General features: G+C 38.1%; 1 protein-coding gene and 1 non-coding gene across 21 annotated transcripts in view; both read right to left on the bottom strand.

Annotated features, from left to right (window-relative positions):
- The window catches only part of BBS9 (Bardet-Biedl syndrome 9), a 458,699-nt gene that overhangs the window by 17,645 nt on the left and 418,240 nt on the right, over nt 1-22,814 (bottom strand). The gene's annotated exons all lie outside the window — the stretch shown is intronic.
- Nucleotides 20,725-20,796, bottom strand: TRNAW-CCA (transfer RNA tryptophan (anticodon CCA)). Its single transcript has one exon. It is a non-coding gene; the product is annotated as a tRNA-Trp (tRNA).

Genomic DNA, 22,814 nt, shown 5'->3' on the forward strand with positions numbered 1-22,814 from the left:
TTATTACTTAATATTTTTAAATCTCTATTTCCTCATTGGCAAAATGGAAATAACATCTTCCAAACAAATGATTGTGAGGAGTAAATGAGATATTATATAAAGCATCAGAGACAAAATCATGCTTGATAACTGATAGTAACAAAAATAAATGATAGGAAGATTGACTACCTAAGGTCAGATAATCAGCCAATAATCCTGTTAGTAGTAGAACCTGGGTCTTCCATGCTGTAGGCATTTTCCACCAAAACACACTGTGGTAGAGAACAAGACAGAAGGCAGAAATTGAGGGGGCTTTTACGAAATACAGATGTACAACGTGGAAATGTTCAGTACAAACGATGCAGACAAGGGAAGATCCAGTCTATGGATTCTGAGGGGTGAAAACTGGATGCAATTTTTATAAAAGAATAGAAAAGGAGGACCATGGCACATGAAGGGACAGGATTAGGAACTTATTTATGATAGTTGAATGATTACATTAGTACCATTTTTAAGTACTTTTTATGTGCTAACCATAGTACTTTACATGTTTGCTTATTAAACAGCTGTCTAAAATGGTAGGTAGTAGTGTCTCATTTCACAGGTGATGAACTAGACTCTAAACAGTTCAAGTGATTTGCTCAAAGTCATGCACACACTGAATGAGAGAATCGTCTATGTGCTGACTCCAGAATCTACTCTTAAGCCATTCTAGAAGCTTATTTCTCCCTGATAGAAATAAAAGACACACAGCAATGGGATTGTGAATTACTGTTTAAAGAATACAAGCTTTAGATCATCCTATTTAGTAAAAAAAAAAAAAAAAAAAGGATCATTGTGTGTACCTCATACTCTCAACATCTGATCCTTCCTAATCTCATGCTTAAAAGAAAAATGAAAGGGTTTGGGGGAAATGACTGAGGTTTCATCTCAGTAAAAAAGAAATCAGCCTAGAAGTAACTAAAAGAACCACCAGTAAAGACAGATGTCTAAAAAGATCCTTAGACTGTTTAAAAACAATTCAAAATTGATTAATGCTTCTATAGAATATCATTACAAAGGAGAGGAAGTGACTCAACAGAGTAGATGGATTTACAACTAGAAAGAAGTAAAATAGTAAAGTGGAAGATAATGCCTTTTCCAACAACACTGAAGAAAGACACAGGAGTCTTCTAAAAGTTGGGAAATTTCAAATGAGTTCATAGGGGAAATGTTTAAACTAGAAGGATCCTGGACAGTGGTAGAACATTTAAATTAACACGAAGATCAGTTTTCCAAAGTTAGCAGGACTGTGCTCAAAAAACCTCACAAAGTCCTGAGTGCAAATTCACACAGCAAAAACCTCAAGGGCAAACTCATGCATGTACATATATGCAACAATTCAAATGAATACATTAGCAAATCAGTACTATATATTTAAAAAGCAATAATAAAGAAAAACTTACTCCAGGAATGCAAAAGAATTCAATTAATGTTAATTCCTCAAAACATACAATCAAAAAGAAATCTCAACAGAGAGTAATAATATTTATCATTCACTTCTGATCCCCAAAATCCCAGAGTCAGGCTCTAGCTCTCAACCCTATTACAGGTCCCCTCTATATTCTCTATGAGAGCACTTCACACATGGTTTGACATATTTATTTGCGTATCTCCTACGCCAGACTCATGATTTTATCTTATTCTGATTTGTATCTCCTACGATTAAATATGATCACTAGAACAACACTTCGGTTCTGTACATGTTTACTCAATAAATAAGTACAAAATATAGTTACATAGCATCACTGACTCAATGGATATGAATATGAGCAAACTCTGGGAGAGGCTGAAAGATAGGGAAGCCTGGCATGCTGGAGTCCCTGGGATTGCAAAGAGTCAGACACGACTTAGTGACTGAACAATAACATGCATGAGAAAATTAGAGAAACTGAATATCAAGGATTTAAAGAAAGAAACCTATATAGAGAGGGAACCCAGGACCAAAGGTATGTAAATGGATAAATGGATGGATAAAGATTATCTATCTATATGCCTGTGTATTCAACTATCTATCACGTGTGGGCTGATGCCATACTATCAACCAAAAGACCAAACCAAAAACAAAAGAGGGAGAGGAGGCGGAGGAAAAAAAGTCAATGCTGAGCATCTATTACTTGTCAGACACTGTGCCAGATGTTTTTGCATTCATATATGTCACTTAAATAGCCAAAATGGATATTTCTTTAATGGAGGGTCTAAACAAATAATCAGAATGCTCCACAAAGGGTGAGAGAAAAACTGTCCAGAGAATAACAAAAAAAGAGAGAAATATGAAATGAAAAAATAAGAGTATATTAATGTAGTAAAAAATTGATGGGCTGTATAGTCCATGGGGTTGCAAAGAGTCAGACACGACTGACTGACTTTCACTCACTCACTCACTCAAAAAATTGATAGTAAATACTTCTGGATATTGTGTGTATCTTTAAATTCATGGGAGCAAAAGCCAAACTGAAACAGTATATGCTACATATATTATGTGCTTTTATTTTCTAAAAACCCTGTAAGGATAAAATGGGATCATATACATGATTTTGGAAAGGTTAGAATATCACTTAAACATTAGTGACTGTCATCATTCTGGAGCCAGTAAAGGTTTTTGCCCCCAGAGTCCAAGATAAACCCTCCTGGCAGGTGATACTTCTCCTAACTTTCATGAAAACAAAACCAGTCATTTATTAGCTGGGCCCTGTTTGTTACTACTGAGGTCTGTTCAGGTAAGGAGATCTAGCAAAAGTCTCTGAGTAAGGTACAACAATTGGTTCTTTATTTGATGTCTATTTGTCAGGCAAAGATACAGTTAGACAGACCATAAAACAATCTTCTGTTTTTACAGGAACAAGGCAAAGCTGAGGTAAAGTGGCTTTTTATGTATAAGAAAATGGGCTTAATGTGCCCAGGCCATAACATTTATAAAAATGAATATTTGAGACATACAGTGAACTTCCATTCTACCAATGAGAAGAAATTCTCTTACAATCATTTAATTCTACCAGCAAAACCAGTTATTTTTTAAACTAACGTGCTTTACAGTCTTTCCCCCCAAATACAAGTATAAAATATCTTGACCCAAAATGGTCATTTTAGAATTAAAGAAATGGTCCTTCTCACAGACACAGCTTTCAATAAATGGTAGATAAACATTTTCTTTGAATGCCATGGTCCATGACTAGTTGTTGCTATAAAACCAGTTGGTATGGCTATTTGTCAATACTAAAACAAAACAAAACAAAAACAATACAAACCTTTACTTTTCCCAAAGATTCTATCCTGAAAGATATGGGTAATAATGTGCAGGGGGTGTGTGTGTGAAACCTCTAACCTTCCAAGTTACTGAATCATGGGTCTCAGTTATATTCATGGAAACCCTCAGCCTATAAAACTGAAAAAGTCCAAAATTATCTTAGCGTCCTGGTTGAATCCATTTCCCTATATGTTTGAATTGGAATGATTTCTGTTGTACCCCTCTTTCAGCTATTTCTAGAAGAGATAAATGAATAAACCTCATCTGCCAATTTTATGTAAAAAATTTCCCCTCAATGAAATTATCCTTTAACAATTTCCAGGACACTCTCCGTTTCAGTTCTTATGGGATTTGTCTATGTTTTCTCTGGTTTCTTATGAGCAGCATATGGGTATCCATCACTTATAAAAGAAAAACAAAGTCTCATCCGGGAACATAATGAATAGCAATCACTTTAAATACAAAAAAAAAAAAAGCAGTCTTATGTCTAGATTACTATCCAACTGCAGTTCCACCTACTTCCATGAGCTTACTTCTGAAGTGCCTTATAATTGTATTATGTGGGTGTTAAACACACACGTTAAAAAATTTTCAATTTCGCAAATACTATATGATATCATTTATATGTGGGATCTGAAAAATACAACAAACTAGTAAATATAACAAATAAGAAGCAGACTCACAGATACAGAGAACAAACTAGTGGTTACCAGTGAGGAGAGGGGAGATGGAAGGGCCATATAGGGGTAAGGGATTAAGAGGTACAAACTCTTAGGCACAAAATAAGCTACAAGGATATACTGTACAGCACAGTGAATATAGCCAATATTTTAAAATAACTGTAAATGGTTGTTGTTCAGTTGCCCAGTCATGTCTGACTCTGTGACCCCATGGACTGTAGCCCTCCAGGCTCCTCTGTCCATGGGATTCTCCAGGCAGGAATGCTGGAGTGGGTTGCCATTTCCTCCTCCAGGGGATCTTCCCAACCCAGAGATCAAACCTGGGTCTTCTGTGCTGCAGGCAATCTTCTGCATTGCAGGTGTATTCTTTACTGACTGAGCTACCAGGGAAGGTAAATGGAGTATAACCGTTAAAAACTGTGATTCACTATATTGTAACTGAGTTACATCTGTAACTCATGTAATAATGTACATCAACAATACTTCAATTTTAAAAATTGACAATTTTTTCCACTCTCTCTGCTAGGCAATGCCATGTAATTGGCTTTCTGTTTTCAAGTGATCATCCAGTAGACCTGTCATCAACTGACCACATTATCTGGATGAAGTGAGCTTCATAAAGAAAACCATCTGCTGTGCTAATAAGAGCTCAGTGCTGCAGCCTAAAATCATGGGGCTTCAGTTCCTGCTCCACAGTTGTATGATCTTAGACAAGGAACCTAATCAATGGAAGCCTCTGTTTAGTCATCTAAAAAGTGGGGGAATAACAATACCTACCTTGGGATTTTTGAAAAGATTAAACAAGACAATTCACATAACAATATGCCAGGCATACAACTATAGGTAGTAAACTTTACTGATTCATATTTATCATTAGTTTCAGACAGATGATAACTAAATAAAACCTTTTTACTTAATTGTTGCATTTTTGGTGTCCCAATTTTGAGTACTGACACACAAAGGAATGTTCTTCATTAAGAATACACCAGCTATGAGACAAAACACTACAGACTAACCTTTTTGGTTGTTGTTCTGTCCCAAATGAATGAAATTCATCCAGTTGAACATAAACTGCTTGGTTTTCAAATTTTAAACAAACATTTGCTTTAGACTTAGAGTGAAGAGGTTGAGGGAATTGGGTAATTCTCTAATCTGTCTCAAAAATGTTTGGCTGACATTTTATTATATTTTTTTAAACCACCATCCAGAGTACTGGGCAGCTCACTAACACTCTATTGAAAAAGGATTCTGAAGTCTGTTTGTTGTCCAGGTCATCTCGTAATTTAACTTCTCTTCACCCAATCATTAAAATGTCAGGTAATATCCCAGCCACTGTTGAAACTCTTTTATGTTTGAGGCTCAAATTGATGGAAAACAAATCTCAACGCCTCAGGACACGGCTGGGGCCAAACCTTCCAAAGAGTGTAATAAATACATTCAAGCTCTTAACAATTTAGAAAATAAATTTCTCTTGCATGACACAAATAAATAAGACCAGTTTGAGATGGTGAATGGCTTGCTGATTTGGCCATGTTAAGAGCAAGACAAACACACTGTCCTGTGTTCCATCTCAGAGAGAACAAGGTCTTTTGTCCTGGCTCCTTTTCAGCTCATAATGAAGTGTTTCAGAGGATGAAGTAGTTAGTCTTTGGAGGCCCCTGAAGGACAGGATGAGTTCCAAGCTAAATACTGAAAAGGAAGGTCCCTCGAAAATTTCCCGCTTTTATTTTAGGGATTTTAAATACGAATACCCAACCATAAGATTTTCAAGCTGTTAGAACTTAGGGCCAAAGAGTGAGCTTGAGCCTTCTGAACACGAAGAAATAGCCCTGCAGACTGGTGGGAAAGCAAGAGACGGCAAAACGCGACAGCCTAAAGCCAGGCTGAACTCTCTCCTTTGAACATGGAGGATTTTCATGTTCTGGTACTTTTAATGCATACATCCTTCAGGCTTTACTCCAATGCTTCATACTAGATCTTGCATATGCTTTTTCTTTGCTAAGTATATTCTGAATCCAGATGGTAGACTATACCATTTCCCTTTGTCCCAACTGTAGGAAATATGAAAGCTTATATACTGATATGGAAGAGATTTTAACAGCTCATGAATCTCAGAACATGGCTGTGATGAGTCCTTCCTAAAAGGCAATGCAACATAAAAACAGAAATTCCTACCCGAAACCCCTGTAATATTTTGTTGCAGGCTGTAGCACAAGAGATTGTACAAGGTTAAGTAGTAACACACTGTATTTCCTATGTGATTTCTGGTTTGCCTTCTAGTACTTGCCAAAACCAGGCTACAATTTTTTAACAGAGTTTGCCACACACAAACAAAGAAACACTCAGACAAGTGCAAAAACAGTCTTAAAGGGCCAGCACAAGCAGACGAGTGACTACTTATGAAAGAAAGAAGCAATCCCTAACATTGTCTTGATCCACACCAGGCCACAACTGAACAATTATTGTTACTGCTGGGATCTGGAAGACATCTTGTTTGGAAGCTTTCTGAAATTTACTTGATGAGAGGATGAGATGGTTGGATGGCATCACTGACTCAATGGACATGAGTTTGAGCAAACTCTGGGAGATGGTGAAGGACAAGGAAGCCTGGTGTGCTGCAGTCCATGGGGTCGCAAAGAGTCAGACATGACTTATTAATGACTGAACAATAACAACAATCTATCTTACTTAGGTTTTTTAAAAAACTTTTACTCTAAATTTCACCAAAATTTTCCATTAATTTGAAATATACTTGTAAAACATATCAAGTATTTTTATACAAATGGGGCTATACCTAGTATTTCTGTGCTATTTGAGTGGTAGGGCATGGTAGGGAAGAATGAGCTCAAAGCCAGGAGGCCAGTGTGCTCACCTCCTACCAACTCTGCCCCGCCACTGGCTCTGCAATCTTAAGAAGACTGCTTGAAATCTCTAAGTCTTCATTTTCTCTGTGGAATGGTGGTAATAGCTTCCCTTCTTATTTCAGGGTTGATGTGAAAATCAAACATGGTAACTTATGTGAAACCATCATAATGATGCAAAACTACTACAAATAATGCCAGTTAAAAAGTGAGAGGGGAGAGAGAGGTCAGAATCAAGCTTTTAGCCTTCTTAGAAAGGGGACATTTCTCTAAGGCTTTCAACATACTGAGGAACTGTTTCTTGTAAGATGACGGAATCCAGGCATGATTCCTTCCTTCTAAAAAGTTGAAAGGAACTCTGAGCCAACAGAGAGCATGTAGCATCAATTCTTCTCTGTCCTCCTCTACTTGGGAGAGGCTGGAATATCTATTTTTTTAATCATTTCATTTTTATAAAAAAGACAAATATTTACCAGCCTGAAGTCCTGGAGTTTAGAGTGGTTAATCATCCTAACGCCAGCTCTGTTCAAGTCAGATAAGGTTACACAACAGGAGAAGCCAGATAAGCACCCTGCTTTTGAACAGAGATCATTTCTTGTTAATGAAGAGTAAGAAACAAATGTAAGCTGCAACTTCAAGAAATGGGGTTTAAAGCCTGCACATTTTAAATTTGAAAATATCAATTAACTACCATATGAAAAGAAAAAAAATGGCTTTAAAATGCCCTTTCAAATTTTCTTTTTAAACAGTCTTTGCCATACAAAACAAGCATATGACCCAAAGAGGGAAGAGGAGTGGGATGAATACGGAGATAGGGATTGACATACTTATACTACTATGTATAAAATAGATAACTAATGAGAACCTATTGTATAGCACAGGGAACACTATTCAATACTCTGTGGTGACCTAAATGGAAGAGAAAATAAAAAAAAAAAGAGGGAGTATGTGTATACATGGGCTTCCCAGGAGGCACTGTTGTAAAGAACCTGCCTGCCATTGCAGGAGACTTAAAACACACAGGTTCAATCCCTAGATCAAGAAGAAACACTGGAGAAGGAAATGGTAACCCACTCCCAGTATTCTTGCTTGGAGAATTCCATGGACAGAGGAGCCTGGCATGCTACAGTCCATAGGGTCACAAAGAGTTGGACACGACTGAAATGAGTTAGCACGCAGGCCCACATATGTATACATATGGCTGATTCACTTTGATGTATAGCAGAAACTAACACAACAATGTAAAGCAACTGTACTCCTATAAAAATGAATTTCAAAAATTAATAATCTTTCCACCTCCTCCAAAATATAACCTCTCCTAAAACTATATATTTTCTATGACTCTCAGTCCAGTAGATATACTTATTTTTCCTATACCAGAAATTACTAGGATTATCTGTGTGGTCCCAGAGGATCCCTGGTTCTGTCACTAAAGATGGTAGGAAAAGAATAAAAGACACCAGGCAAATATTTTCCTGCCTCAGCTGCCAGGATCTTATCATACAATTAGTAGAGTGGACTTCTGGACAGGTATGAGAACTTGAATGAGTTCTTTCAGCTCTCTGGATCTTGTTTTCTTCTCTGAAATTGTGCCTAATTCATTTGGTGACTAAAGGAATAAATGTTTTAAATATTTGTAATGTGCTTAGAAAAGTGTCTGGCACATAGTAAGCCCTACATAGGTATGTGCTGCATACCACAGTCACAGGGCTGATAAGAAGCAAGAGGCAAAGATTGCAGCAAAAACTGGAACTTAAAGGTTAGATTCAAAGTAAGCTCTTTAGCTTCTTATAATTACTGTTTGAGTTTTAAAATAATAAAACTATGTAACTGTAGAAGAAAATATAAAATATAATAGCTTCCTCTATAACCTGAGATTGGAGGAAATTTTCCTAATTATGACTGAAATTCTAAAAGCAATATGCCAAAAAATAAGAAAAATTAAATGATCATTTCAAAGATATGTAAAGATACATTTAACACTAAACATCTATTCATGATTTAAAAAAAAAAAAAACTTTTAGGGCTTCCCTGGTGGCTCAGTGGTACAGAATCTGCCTGCCAATGCACGAGACATGGGTTCAATCCCTGAGACAGGAAGATCCCACATGCCATGGAGCAACTAAACCCATGCACCACAACTTCTAAGCCTGTGTTCTAGAGCCCTGGAGCCACAACTACTGAGCCCACATGCCACAAGTACTGAAGCCCATACTCCCTAACTCCACAACAAGCGAAGCCACCTCAATGAGAAGCCCACACACCACAAGAGAGTAGCTCCTGCTCTCTACAACTAGAGAAAAGCCCACACAGCAGTGAGGACCCAGCACAGCCAAAAATGAATAAATAAATAAATATTTTAAAATTAGTTACCCTCAATTAGATTTTTAAAAAGAAGAAAACATATAAGCATTAAAAAAAAAAAAAAAAAACTTTTAGCAAACTAGAAATAGAAGGAACTTTCCTTAATCTGATAAGAATATTTTCTCTTTCTCTTTTGGTATTTTTCCCTATTCTTTTAGTTTTCCTAAAAACTATAATATATTATGATTGTTGTTCAGTCACTACGTCATGTCTGACTCTTTGTAACCCCAAGGACTGCAGCATACCAGGCTTCCCTGTCCTTCACTGTCTCCCCGAGTATGCTCAAATTCATGGACATAGAGTCAAATTTGTAAAAGTCAAAAATTAGGTGTATTTGTTTATAAGTGGAGATGCTAGCCCTTATTTACAAAATTTTTATTTTAATAATTTTACACTTACAAAAAAGGTTGAACAAATAGTACAAGTTCCCATATATCCTTTACCTATATAACATCTTACAGAATCAGAGCTCAGTTCAGTTCAGTCACTCACTTGTATCCAACTCTTTGCAACCCCATGGACCACAGTATGCCAGGCCTCCCTGATCATCATCAACTCCCAGAGTTTACTCAAACTCATCTCAATTGAGTCGGTGATGCCATCCAGCCATCTCATCCTCTGTCATCCCCTTCTCCTCCTGCCTTCAGTCTTTCCCAGCATCAGGGTCTTTTCCAATGAGTCAGTCCTTCACATCAGGTGGCCAAAGTATTGGAGTTTCAGCTTTAGAATCAGTCCTTCCAATGAACACCCAGGACTGATCTTCTTTGGGCTGGACTGGTTGGATCTCCTTGCAGTCCAAGGGATTCTCAAGAGTCTTCTCCAACACTACAGTTCAAAAGCATCAATTCTTCAGTGCTCAGCTTTCTTTATAGAAAGAAACTCTCATATCCATACATGACCACTGGAAAAACCATAGCTTTGACTAGATGGACATTTCTTGGCAAAGTAATGTCTCTGCTTTTTAATATACTGTATAGGTTGGGCATAACTTTCCTTCCAAGGAGTAAGCGTCTTCTAATTTCATGGCTGCAGTCATAATCTACAGTGATTTTGGAGCCCCCAAAAATAAAGTCTGACACTGTTTCCTCTGTTTCCCCATCTATTTGCCATGAAGTGATAGGACCAGATGCCATGATCTTAGTTTTCTGAATGTTGAGCTTTAAGCCAACTTTTTCACTCTCCTCTTTCACTTTCATTGAGAGGCTCTTTAGTTCTTCTTCGCTTTCTGCCATAAGAGTGGTGTCATCTGCATATCTGAGGTTATTGATATTTCTCCCAGCAATCTTGATTCCAGCTTGTGCTTCATCCAGCCCAGTGTTTCTCATGATGTACTCTGCATATGAGTTAAATAAGCAGGATGACAATATACAGCCTTGACGTACTGCATTTCCTATTTGGAACCAGTCTGTTGTTCCATGTCCAGTTCTAGCTGTTGCTTCCTGACCTGCATACAGATTTCTCAGGAGGCAGGTCAGGTGGTCTGGTATTCCCATCTCTTGAAGAATTTTCCACAGCTTGTTGTGATCCACACAGTCGAAGGCTTTGACATAGTCAATAAAGCAGAAATAGATGTTTTTCTGGAACTCTATTGCTTTTTTGATGATCCAGAGGATGTTAGCAATTTGATCTCTGGTTTCTCTGCCTTTTCTAAAAGCAGCTTGAACAGCTGGAAGTTCACGGTTCATGTATTTCTGAAGCCTGGCTTGGAGAATTTTGAGCATTACTTTACTAGCATGTGAGATGAGTGCAATTGTGCAATAGTTTGAGCATTCTTTGGCACTGCCTCTCTTTGGGATTGGAATGAAAACTGACCTTTTCCAGTCCTGTGGCCACTGCTGAGTTTTCCAAATTTGCTGGCATATTGAGGGCAGCACTTTCACAGCATCATCTCTTAGGATTTGAAGTAGCTCAACTGGAATTTAATCACCTCCACTAGGTTTGTTCTTAGTGATGCTTTCTAAGGCCCACTTGACTTCACATTCCAGGATGTCTGGCTCTAGGTGAGTGATCACACCATCGTGATTATCTGGGTCGTGAAGATCTTTTTTGTACAATTCTTCTGTGTATTCTTGCCACCTCTTCTTAATATCTTCTGCTTCTGTTAGGTCCCCATCATTTCTGTCCTTTACTGAGCCCATCTTTGCATGAAATGTTCCCTTGGTACCTCTAACTGTCTTGAAGAGATCTCTAGTCTTTCCCATTCTATTGTTTTCCTCTATTTCTTTGCACTGATCACTGAGGAAAGCTTACTGGAAAACTAACATTGTTATACTACTACTGGCTAGCTAACGTACAGACGTTATTCAAATTTCAGCAGTTTTTCCACCAATGTCCCTTTTCTGTCTCAAAATCCAATCTGGAATTCCAGATTGCACTAAATCTCCTCAGTCTCCTCTAATCTGGGAGAGTTCCCCAGTCTTTCACAGCCTTGACACTTTTAAGACATATTGATGAGTTATCTTCTGGAAAGGTTTTCAGTTGGGTCTATCTGATGCTTTCTCATGCTTATATTGAGAATATGTGTTTTTGTTAAGAATAACAGAGAAGCAATGCTTGTGCCCTTCTCAGTGCCTCATATTGGGGGTACATGACGTTACAGGTCTTACTGTAAGTGATGTGAACTGTGAGCATTTGGTTAAGGGGGTGTCTGCCAGGTTTTGCTGCTGTAAGTAGTATTTCCCCTCTCTATTTAGTAAACACATTGAGTGAGACTATGTAAATATCCTGTTTCTCCTCAAACTTTCTCCCATTGATGTTAGCATCCACTGGTGCATCTCACCTGAGATAATTGTTATATTGGTGTTTGTCTAATGATGTTTTGTCCTTCACTCCTTCTACATTTATTAAATGGAAGTTTACTATGAGGAAGAGCTGTCACTCCTCCTCCACTTATTTATTATTTATTTATATCAATGAGTTCTTGGTCATTTAGTTTATTCTGTGGGTTATAATCCAATACTATCATTGTTGCTCAAAATTATCATTTTGTTGCTCAAAATTATTCCAGCTTTGGCTGTTGGGATCTGCTTGAGGCTGGCTTCTCTGCATTTTGAACTTGATTTCGGGTTTTCTGGCATAATAAGATGCTTCAGGCTCATCTCATGTTTTCTTGCCTCTGGTCTGAAATCAACTACTCCTCAAGGAGCATTGGTTCCTTTTTTGGTTGCTGATCAAGTTTTAACATTTCCAATTTTTTTGTCTAGTAGATGAAAGAGCTATTACTGTTTATTTTTAATGTAAAAATCCCTTGCATTTGTATGGCCTCTGAATCTTGAGAAAAGCTTTTCCACACTGACTGCAATGTTTATGATAAAGTAAGAAAAGTGGGGAAAAAAAAAGAAAAAGTGTTAGTCACTCAGTTGTGTCCAACTCTTTGTGACTCCAAGGACTGTAGCCCACCAGGTTCCTCTGTCCATAGGATTCTCCAGGCAAGAATACTGGAGTGGGTAGCCATTTATTTGATGGTGCAATGGTAAAGAATTCTCCTGCCAGTGCAGGAGAGGCAAGATATGCAGCTTCAATCCCTTCATTGGGAAGATCCCCTAGAGTAAGAAATGGCAACCCACTCCAGTAATCTTGCCTGGAAAATTCCTCAGACAGAGGAGCCTGGCGGGCTACAGTCCATGGGGTCACAAAGAGTTGGACACAACTGGGCGAGTGAACACACACACACACATGCACTACCTATATAATTAGCCTTGTTCCTGTTATTAACGATGGTAACCAAACCTTGGGCACCAGGAATGCTTACTGCTGCTAGTATATCATTGTTTCTAGGCCTTCTCAACAAACAGAGCAAGGGAACACTATGCATACTCACCAAATGCAACACATGCACATCGATTTTACTTTTGCATCCATGCTTCTGTATATATATCTAGACAGATATATAGTAAAAACTGTGAGTTCATACAACTACCTGGGCTTTCAGTCCAATACTACAGGGTTCCCCTTCTATAATTCTAAACATAAAGCAGCTTCAGAACTGACAACCCCCATCTGTGTAAGAAACACTAACTTGATAACTGTATCTGCCATTAGCTTCACAATATCCAGTCAAAATACTGTTTTCCAGCATTTCCCAGGTTAGTGCTTTTCTTTAACCCTCTCTTCAGTGTGGATATGTTATTAATTCACTACAGAGTTAGAATCACCTGCTATTTTGCATTACATTTTGGGTTCCCCCTACATCCTGGTTTTATTATCTGTTTTCAGAGAGGAAGTACGCAAAACATTCCTGTGGTTCCAAACAGTCAAGGCAATATACAAAGGAGATCTTAGAAAAAAACTGTTCCCTCTCACTTCTGCTATCATGTTCCTAGGTCCCCACTTCTTTCCACCATTTACTCCCTACAGGTAACCAATCTCTCTAGTTTCTGGCTTATCATTCCTGTATTTGTTTTATACAAATGAACAGACTGTATATTATCTTATATATCTTCCTTCTTACCTTAAGGGATGATTTACAATAATACTATTCTGTATTTTACTTTTTTCTAAACAGTATATATTGTTCTATATGTTTTGAAGTTCTCATTTGAAATTAGAAGAGATTCTGAAACTGAGGGAATATGTGACACACGACGACACTGGCCGGAGAAGGCAATGGCACCCCACTCCAGTACTCTTGCCTGGAAAATCCCATGGACGGAGGAGCCTGGTAGGCTACAGTCCATGGGGTCGCTAAGAGTCGGACACGACTGAGCGACTTCACTTTCACTTTTCCCATCCATGCACTGGAGAAGGAAATGGCAACCCACTCCATTATTCTTGCCTGGAGAATCCCAGGGATGGTGGAGCCTGGTGAGCTGCCGTCTATGGGGTCGCACAGAGTTGGCACGACTGAAGTGACTTAGCAGCAGCAGATGACACTGGCAAAACCACCATGAAAACAGTAAGGAAAAATCACAATAATTCATTTACACAATCAAAATATACTTTTCAAGCATACACTATATACCAAGAACCATAAGTTTCAACATCTTTAACCTTAAGGAATTTACAGCCTACAGGGGAAAGTTGAGAGTAAAACAACAATTCTAACACACTGGAGTAAGTGCTATGATAGGGGTATGTTATAAGGGTATGTAGGAAAAACACAAAGTGTTTATTTGGTGAATGGGAGGAAGGAAGTGGATATGTCAGAGCTTCTGGAGGAAATATTATGCAAACCAAAATGCGAAGGTAAATGGGGAACTGGCTGGGCAAAAGTACTAAGGCAGGAAGAGGCAGGAACTGCAAACATGTGGGCTTGTCCAAATGTTTAGAGTAAAAAAATTCAGCTTGTTCATGTCATGGAATAGGAGACAAGGCTAGAAAAGAAGGTGGTGATGAAGTTGTGAGGTGATGAAGAGCCTGTTACCATGGTGAGGAATCTGGACTTAATCCTAGAAACAATGGGAGCCACAGAAGTTAAGATCTAAGCCAAGGGGTTTCCTTATACATAGTGTGAAATGCAGAAAATGTATTGAAGAGGACAGAGTAGGGGAAATGAGAACAAGCTGCTGCAACAAAATAAATGTAGCTATAGTAGTGACCTGGAGTAAGCGTTGGCAGTGGAAACAGAATTGGTTTGAGATGAGATTTTATGAGTTAAATGGAGTTTCGCTTGGGCAACTAAATTGGTGGCAGTATTAATGCTGAGACATGAAATATTGGGTTGGCCAAAAAGGTCGTTCAGATTTTTCTGTAATATCTTTTGGAAAAACCTGAACGACCTTTTGGGCCTACTTGATACAAAGAGAAGTAGGCTGCAGTAGGGAGAGATATGGAATATGATGACTTTAATTTCTGAAAATGTTGAGTTTACAGTGCATACGTCACACTTAAGTGAAGAAGGCCAATAAATGTTCGGATGTATGGATCTAGAGCTTGGGAGAATGTGGTGAGGACACAAATCTGGAAGTCATCAGCATATGTAAAGTAACTAATGACAGAAATTAAAATCAACCAGTCAGTGATAAGAGAGCCAAGCACAGAACCTGAAGGAATATCAACTTTTCAGGTTAAATAGAGGAAGAGGGGCCCACAAAAGAGGCTGAGAAGGAACAGCCACTGAGATGAGACAACCAGCAGAGAGGATTAGTGCCTCATACAGTTACTTTTCTTGTGTTCTTAAATCGTAGCTGTCTTGAAATTTTCTTTGGAAAAATGTATCTCTAATTTGTCAAGTGCACATTCTTCTTCAGTGAAATTTTAAGCCAATTTAGAATCTTTCATTTGAAAGTTCTGTCTTTATATTAAAAACATATGTATTTTATAACCTTTGGCAAAAAATATACTGTATACATACAGTAATGACTCACTAATTAACTTTGTTTTAAAAAAAGGACTGATAATAACCAGAGCTATCAAAATAGCAAACAAGTATTTAAATTTGAAAGACACTAATTCTTTTCTCTGTACCTTCCAAATCATAGATACTATTTCGAAACAAAACAGCAGAGTACCTCCTCTTAAATTTTTAGGTGAAAAAAAAAAAAAAAAATTTTTAGGTGAGGAAGTCCTTATTAGAAATGCTTGGCCCTCTTTATTAAATGGGAACTTTAAGGCTCAGGTTACTCTCAAAATTTACTCTCTAGCAGGAAATAACTTACAATTCTGACTGTAAGCTATTTCCTGAAAGACTTGTATATATTAAGGATGTGTAATACATACATAGAGATACACATACATATATATTGCAATACAAGCTCTCTCAAAATTAGCAAAAGTACAGACATCTTTTTCAAGAAACATTCCTGACATTACTGCTTAGCATTTCATCATCACCAACCTAACATTATTTATTGCTATTTAGTCACTAAGTCATGTCCAACTCTTTTGCAACTCCATGGACTGTATACCAACAACCCAACAATAATGAGAACCAATCCTTCTCATCAGTATTTATCAATATTGTGTCTATATAGATATGCATGAATGGGTAAAGGATAAAGTAAAGTCTGTGACCCATAGGCAGAAATCAACAGAATCCATGTCTAAAGGAAATAGACATCTGGAGATAAAACTGGCCCAGATGTTATTAGGAGACCATACTCCCTATGCTTTTTTCCAATAATACATAAAGTGATACAAATAAGATTCTGGAACATAGTCCCTTCCACTTCCCACCCTGTGCCTGTATAAACAAACACTTTGTAACTGCTGTCTAAGAAGTGTTCTGATTTATTTATAGCTATATTTTAGAGTCATACTTACAACAGATACTTCATCTGGAGACCTGATAGCCTTAATGCTTTGTATTGATCTGGGCTCTGCTTTTGACCCTAACTGGACATGGGTTGCTATGCAAGTCTCCAAGTCAGCCCTAAGGATGGGCTGTTAAAAGTTCAATAATGACACGCATGTCTTTCTCCTTCACTGGCAAGAGAATATCCAGAATATCCAATATTTAGTCCAGCTGGACTAAATATAGAAATTTAAAACAGTCTCTGCTATCTTCGTGTATAATGGAAAAAACAAACAAAAAAAGAAAGGAGATCAAGAGAAAGAACAGAAGAAAATAAACTGTTGAATAGCATCATTTTGTTGACTGTGATGGACTAAGGAAAGAGGAAATCATTAAGTGGTTCTAATGCATTTTTAGACAGCTTACCAAGGTCTTAGTCAATAAATAGGTACTAGCTTATTTCTCTTTAAATCATATTTTTCTGAAACTCTACTAAGCAACTTATGTGACAAGACCAGGCTTCCTCTTACCAAGTAGGCAAACGTGTGCATGCATACTTCAGTTGTGTCCAATTCTTTGTGACCCTATGGACTGTAGCCGACCAGGCTCCTTTGTCCATGGGACTCTCTAGGCAAGAAGACTGGAGTGGGTTGCCATGCCCTCCTCCAGGGGATCTTTCCAACCCAGGGATCAAACCCACATTTCCTGCATCTCCTGCATTGCACGCAGATTGTTTACTGCTGTGCCACTGGGGAAGCCATAGGCAAACACAGTAGGTCAGAAATGACTCAAAGTTAGAGACCCTAGAAAGCAGGGTAAGTGGTAAAAATAGGTAGTTCTACATGGAACTATCTCAAATACTATAGGAAGGGCAGATGGCAAGAGGAATTACTGAGCATCTATTATGAACCAGATACTAGGTTAAGGTACTTCATGCATGTTATCTCTGTTGATATTTCAATGTTTGTAAATTAAGCATTATAGTCATAATTTTAGAAATGACACTAGAATGGAAACATGTATATGTATGGCTGAGTCCCTTCGCTGTTCACCTGAAAGTACCACAACATTGTTAATTGGCTATACCACAATACAAAACAAAAAGTTTAAAGTTACCAAAAAAAGAAAGAAAAGAAATGACACTAGAGCAAATGATATACAATTACTAGGTAGGATCTGGATCTGAAAGAGTTCTTCTCATACCAGCCTTTAAGCTGTTTTCACTTTTCCATGTAGCCTCACCCAACACTCAATGCAAATATTTCCTTCTGATGTTATAGCTACACTGTAGTCTGCAGCCAGAGATTCTTAAGCATTAGTTCCAAAAAATCAATACAAATCATTCTTTACCTCAAAAAGAGAGATTATCTCCCAGCAATGAGTTCAGTTTTTGGAGAAACAGGCTGGATCTGCTTTCAATCTCAAATGCCTGGTAAGGCAACATAGAAATATTTGTGAGATTGTTATTCTCATCATATTATGAGCGCACATTACATTTTCACCTCTTTTCCAGAATAAATTGATCAGGGCTTTAAAGTCACAGCCAAGAATTTCTTGACGTAATCTTCCATGGCAGTTTTTAGCACATCTGATGCAAAAAGGAATAAATCATTTTCCATCATCATCATAATAAAAGAAAAAATCATCATGAGCAGAGCCATGCCCCGTGCTATCCTCCATGCATTATGTAATCAGTCCTCATAATGCTACCACTGTATCACTTAAGGAGACAAAGGCTCAGAAGGATTAATTACTTGTTCAAAGTCACATGGCAAGTAAGTGGTTGACTCGAACACAAATTCTTGTCAGCCTGTCTCCATCTATCATTGTCCAAAAACACATCACCTCCAACCAATTATATGTTGCTTACCTTATATTAAAATGCCTTCCAATATTAAAATGTAAGAGGTATTATAGGTGAGAGTTACAGATATGATGATAAACGAGCATAGAGTAGATAGTGTAAGAATAGAACCATAGTTGGTAAATTACATTATAGTAATGTTGTTTTAGTCGCCGAGTCATGTCGGATTATTTCGTGACTCCACGGACAAGTCAGCAAGGCTCCTCTGACCATGGGATTTTCCAGGCAAGAATGCTGGAGTGGATTACCATGCCCTCCTCCAGGGGATGTTCCTGACCCAGGAATCGAACTCAAGTCTCCTACACTGGCAGGTGAATTCTTTATCACTGAGTCACCTGGCAAGCCCCATAGTAATTTTAATAAAAATGCAAGTAAAAAAAAATCTCTCTCCTCTGCTCTATTCCTCCCTCCTTTCTCTCCCTCCTCTCCTCATTTGCCAATAAAACAGAGGGGAGACAACAGAATACTATTTTGATCTTTAAAGTAAAACAGTAATATAATGAAATACATTCTTAAATTAATGAATTCCAGGCAAGATTCTTTTAATCTTTCAAAGCTAAAATGAATAAAGCATAAGTTCCAGGAAGAATTTGCTCTTACTGGTAACAGCATACTGAGATCTGAAGTTGTAGGCTAGTTTCTTTCTCAGACACTCCAATCATGCAAAAGGGCCCACCATAAAGAGCGCTTCTTTGAAGCACTTACTTTGAAACTCACGACTTCACTTTACCAATAAATGCAGGTTGGCACAGATATTATGTTGCACTCCTACTCAGACATTCCTTCCCTTCACCATCATTTACAGTATGCACTGTGGCTAAACTGACCCATACGTGCAACTCAATAGGCATAGAGGATTGAGTTATTCACATGAGAATCAATTTTACATTAAAATAAAATAAAAAGTTCCTTTTAAAGAGTTGGGTAAGAGGCCAAAAATACACACCATTTCTTTGAAGCAAAAGCACCTTTCTAAGACAGAGGATTGTTGTAAAATAGGCCCTAAAAATGCTATCAAAATTCAATTTTCTAATCAATGTCTTGATTTCAAATCAGAATAATGTCAGAATTGGCTCAAATAGAATGATTTTTTTGTTTTCCATGTAGATTTCACTTCCTGTGTTTGTGGAAACTGTAAATTCTTTTAAAAGCAGTCTCTTAGGATGACAGTCATAGGATGACAATAAATTAAAAGGAAACAACTACTACTAATCCTAACAATAAATCTATTTTTAGATGTTAGGTTCCAGTGGTCTTTACCTGGGTTTAAAATTGAAGTAAAATATATAGATGCCATAAATCTGAGAGCTTAAATCTAAGTAAGTATCAATATATATCCTTGCAAATGATTTTATTATTGACCTGAACTTGTCATTTTGACCCTAGAGATGACACAACACATCTGGAGTACTGTTTTGACAGTGTTTCTGATTTACACATCTAAGGCCCATTGTAATTGCCTAGGACTTACCAATGTAAGTCAAAAAATATACTCCATAATAATAATCACACTTTTATTCACACTTTCCATGGCATCAACAATTTGGCATCAAAATGGACATATTTTGGGTTATATAAAGAATATTAAGGATGTCTCCTTTCTCATTTCCATGGCTCCTATCACTAAGTTTTCAAGACATAAGGCTTTTTAAGTTTTTGTGGTGAGCTGTTTCAAGTTTAGTTTAGAATACAGGACTGTGGCTTATAATGGGACACACTTGCTTTAATGAAAGCCAATTAACTTAATCTGAGGGGAAGATGGCATTCTCTCCTGTCTGCAGACTGAAACTTTGGTCAAGTGGTGCCTTTTCAGAGAAGCAGGAGAAAGGAATATATTTCATTTCCTTCTGGGTAGTTGCAGTTAATTTTAAGTAGTCCTAGGTAACAGACTGGAGAAGGCAATGGCACCCCACTCCAGTACTCTTGCCTAGAAAATCCCATGGATGGAGGAGCCTGGTAGGCTACAGTCCATGGGGTCGCTACGAGTCGGACACGACTGAGCGACTTCACTTTCACTTTTCCCTTTCATGCACTGGAGAAGGAAATGGCAACCCACTCCAGTATTCTTGCCTGGAGAATCCTAGGGACGGCGGAGCCTGGTGAGCTGCCGTCCATGGGGTCGCACAGAGTTGGACACGACTGAAGCGACTTAGCAGCAGGTAACAGACACATACATTTAAAAAGAAATCTCTCCTTAATGAAGCTTCCAGAAATGATTACTAATAATGTTTAAAATCCTCCACTGAATACTACAGAGACTTAATATTCAGTCCACTTGCCATGCATACCAATTTCTCCCTTTGATTTTTAAGGGTAAATTTAAGGGCCAATTAGATACTCATTGAAATGCCCTGTATGGCACTGCTACATAGAAGACAGAGTGAACGGGAAAGTGAAGTCACTCAGTCATGTCCGACTCTTTGCGACCCCATGGACTGTGGCCTACCAGGCTCCTCAGTCCATGGAATTTTCCAGGTAAGAGTACTGGAGTGGGGTGCCATTTCCTTCTCCAGGGGATCTTCCCGACCCAGGGATCGAACCTGGGTCTCCAGCATTGGAGGCAGACGCTTTAACCTCTGAGCCACCAGGGATGAAGTCAGTCAGAGTGTCATTAATATAACCTTCAGTTAATAGAAGGACACATAATACTGCTTATATGCCTATTTTGATTTTGAAGTTACTTTGAAGTTACAGTAATTTCAATGACATTTTTTATTTATAGTGAAGGACTATTCCTGACGGATCAGACTATGTAGAATTGCTAAGTGGTCAAATTAATAACACCCATCTCTCCTCAAATCATAGGCAGTGGATGGTAACATGTCATGAGGAACCACTAAAATAACAGCAGAGACATCAACAGAAATTCTTATCGTGTTTATATTACAAATTTGAGTCACTTCTTATTCTGGAATTTTATAGTTGTTTATGTTTTACTAAGAGATCTTAACGATGACATTTTCCTGTTGGAGGATCACAAATTAAAGCACTTTTTTTTCTACTTCACTTGATCACGTCACTTGTTTTCTTTTTGTTCCACTTCCTCTTCTCTCTTATCTTGTTGTTTAACTTCATCCACATCCACACCTATTATTATCTCCTTTCTAATTTTCATGGAGAAGTCCCTATTTTTAGGAGGAAGACAGTTGTATTTTTAATTTTCCAGCTAATCTTTCTTTTCATATTACTCCCACGTTCTTATCTCAGATTCCCAAAAAAGATTAATGTTCCATGAACATTCGAAATTTGTAGCTTCTGTCAACGCTACTGCCTCTAGGATCTGAGAAAGGCAAAAGAAAATGAGAATACTGTCCCTCTCCCTCCATCCCTGAGCTATCCTGGCACAGCAGTGAGTAGATCTGGGACTCTAAAACACTGTAGTTTTGGCCACATGAAATGTATACATGAAGAAGCAAGAAATAAGCCAAGAAAATCATTTCACCCTTAAATATGTAAATTGGTGTCTTGCTGTATCTCACTGTTTGCTAAACTCAGGGTAACTCAGGGTAGGCAAGCCAAGAGCGGGGAAGCTAGAAGAAAACTCGGAAGAGCCATAGGAACTGCAGATGTGTTTATTCTCTACAGGCTGGTACAGCAGCTACAGCTGCAGCAGACATGCTGTATTTTCTCTTCTCGTGGTTGACTCAGTGGACGCAACCATAATGCAGCCGCAAGGGCTTTTCAGGTGGTGCTCATATATGTGTACCGCACAAAGTAGTCTATGACCAAGCGAGTACCTTGTGTCACACATCTGCAGTGTTATAAGTGATCTCAGCTGTTACATAACCATGTATTTATGAAACATGGGCCAAGAGGCCGTGGGGCAAGAGAACCTGACCATGCCATCGTGGCTAATTTGCTCTTTCCCTACAATTGGGGAGGGAGGGTACTGGACAGCTGCAGCAGATCGCTTGCAGAGATGAAGAATCCCATAACTGTGAAGCTCTTTACAATTGTGCCCATTGATTCTTTTTCAATGTGCTAAGTGGCTTACTAAGGTTATACAGATTGGTAGACTGAAAAAATAAGCTGCAGGATTAAAATGACAGAACTGAAATGTATGGTTCCTGATACTTGCTGCTATAAGTACAATGAAAGTTTTAAAAGGAAGAGTCTCCAAGAAAGGCAAGAGAAGAAAAAGGCAAGACTGGGTCCATTTAGCACTAGAAAGAGCTGCCTGGAGGAAGTCAGACATCTTCAATTACAAATAGGGAGGGGTGGGTGCTGGTGAGTTATTTTTTATTTCCACTGAAGTCAGGACAAAAGGAAATGAGTTTAAATTGCAACAGGAGGGATTAAAGTTAGACATTAAGGAAAAAAACCTTCCTGATGAGAAGACTGGTGAGATAATGGAACACATAATTGAGAGGGCTGTAGAAGCCTATCCCTGGAGATGCTTAAGAACAAACATCTATCTTTTTAGGGAGATTTTAGAAACACAATGGCCTGGAGTATTAGAACGGAGACTTTTAGATTTATCTCTTAGCTCTAAAATATTATTGCTTTATTTAATGAGACAGACTATTCAGTGGTACATGCCCTGAAACTACAATGAATGGGAGGCGGGGAGGGGAGCAGGGAGCAGTGCTCTTATTTTGACTTTGCTTGG

Source organism: Giraffa tippelskirchi, chromosome 10 (genome assembly GCF_054371585.1).
Source record: "Giraffa tippelskirchi isolate mGirTip1 chromosome 10, T2T-mGirTip1v1.2.pri, whole genome shotgun sequence".
Taxonomy (NCBI): Eukaryota; Metazoa; Chordata; class Mammalia; order Artiodactyla; family Giraffidae; genus Giraffa; species Giraffa tippelskirchi.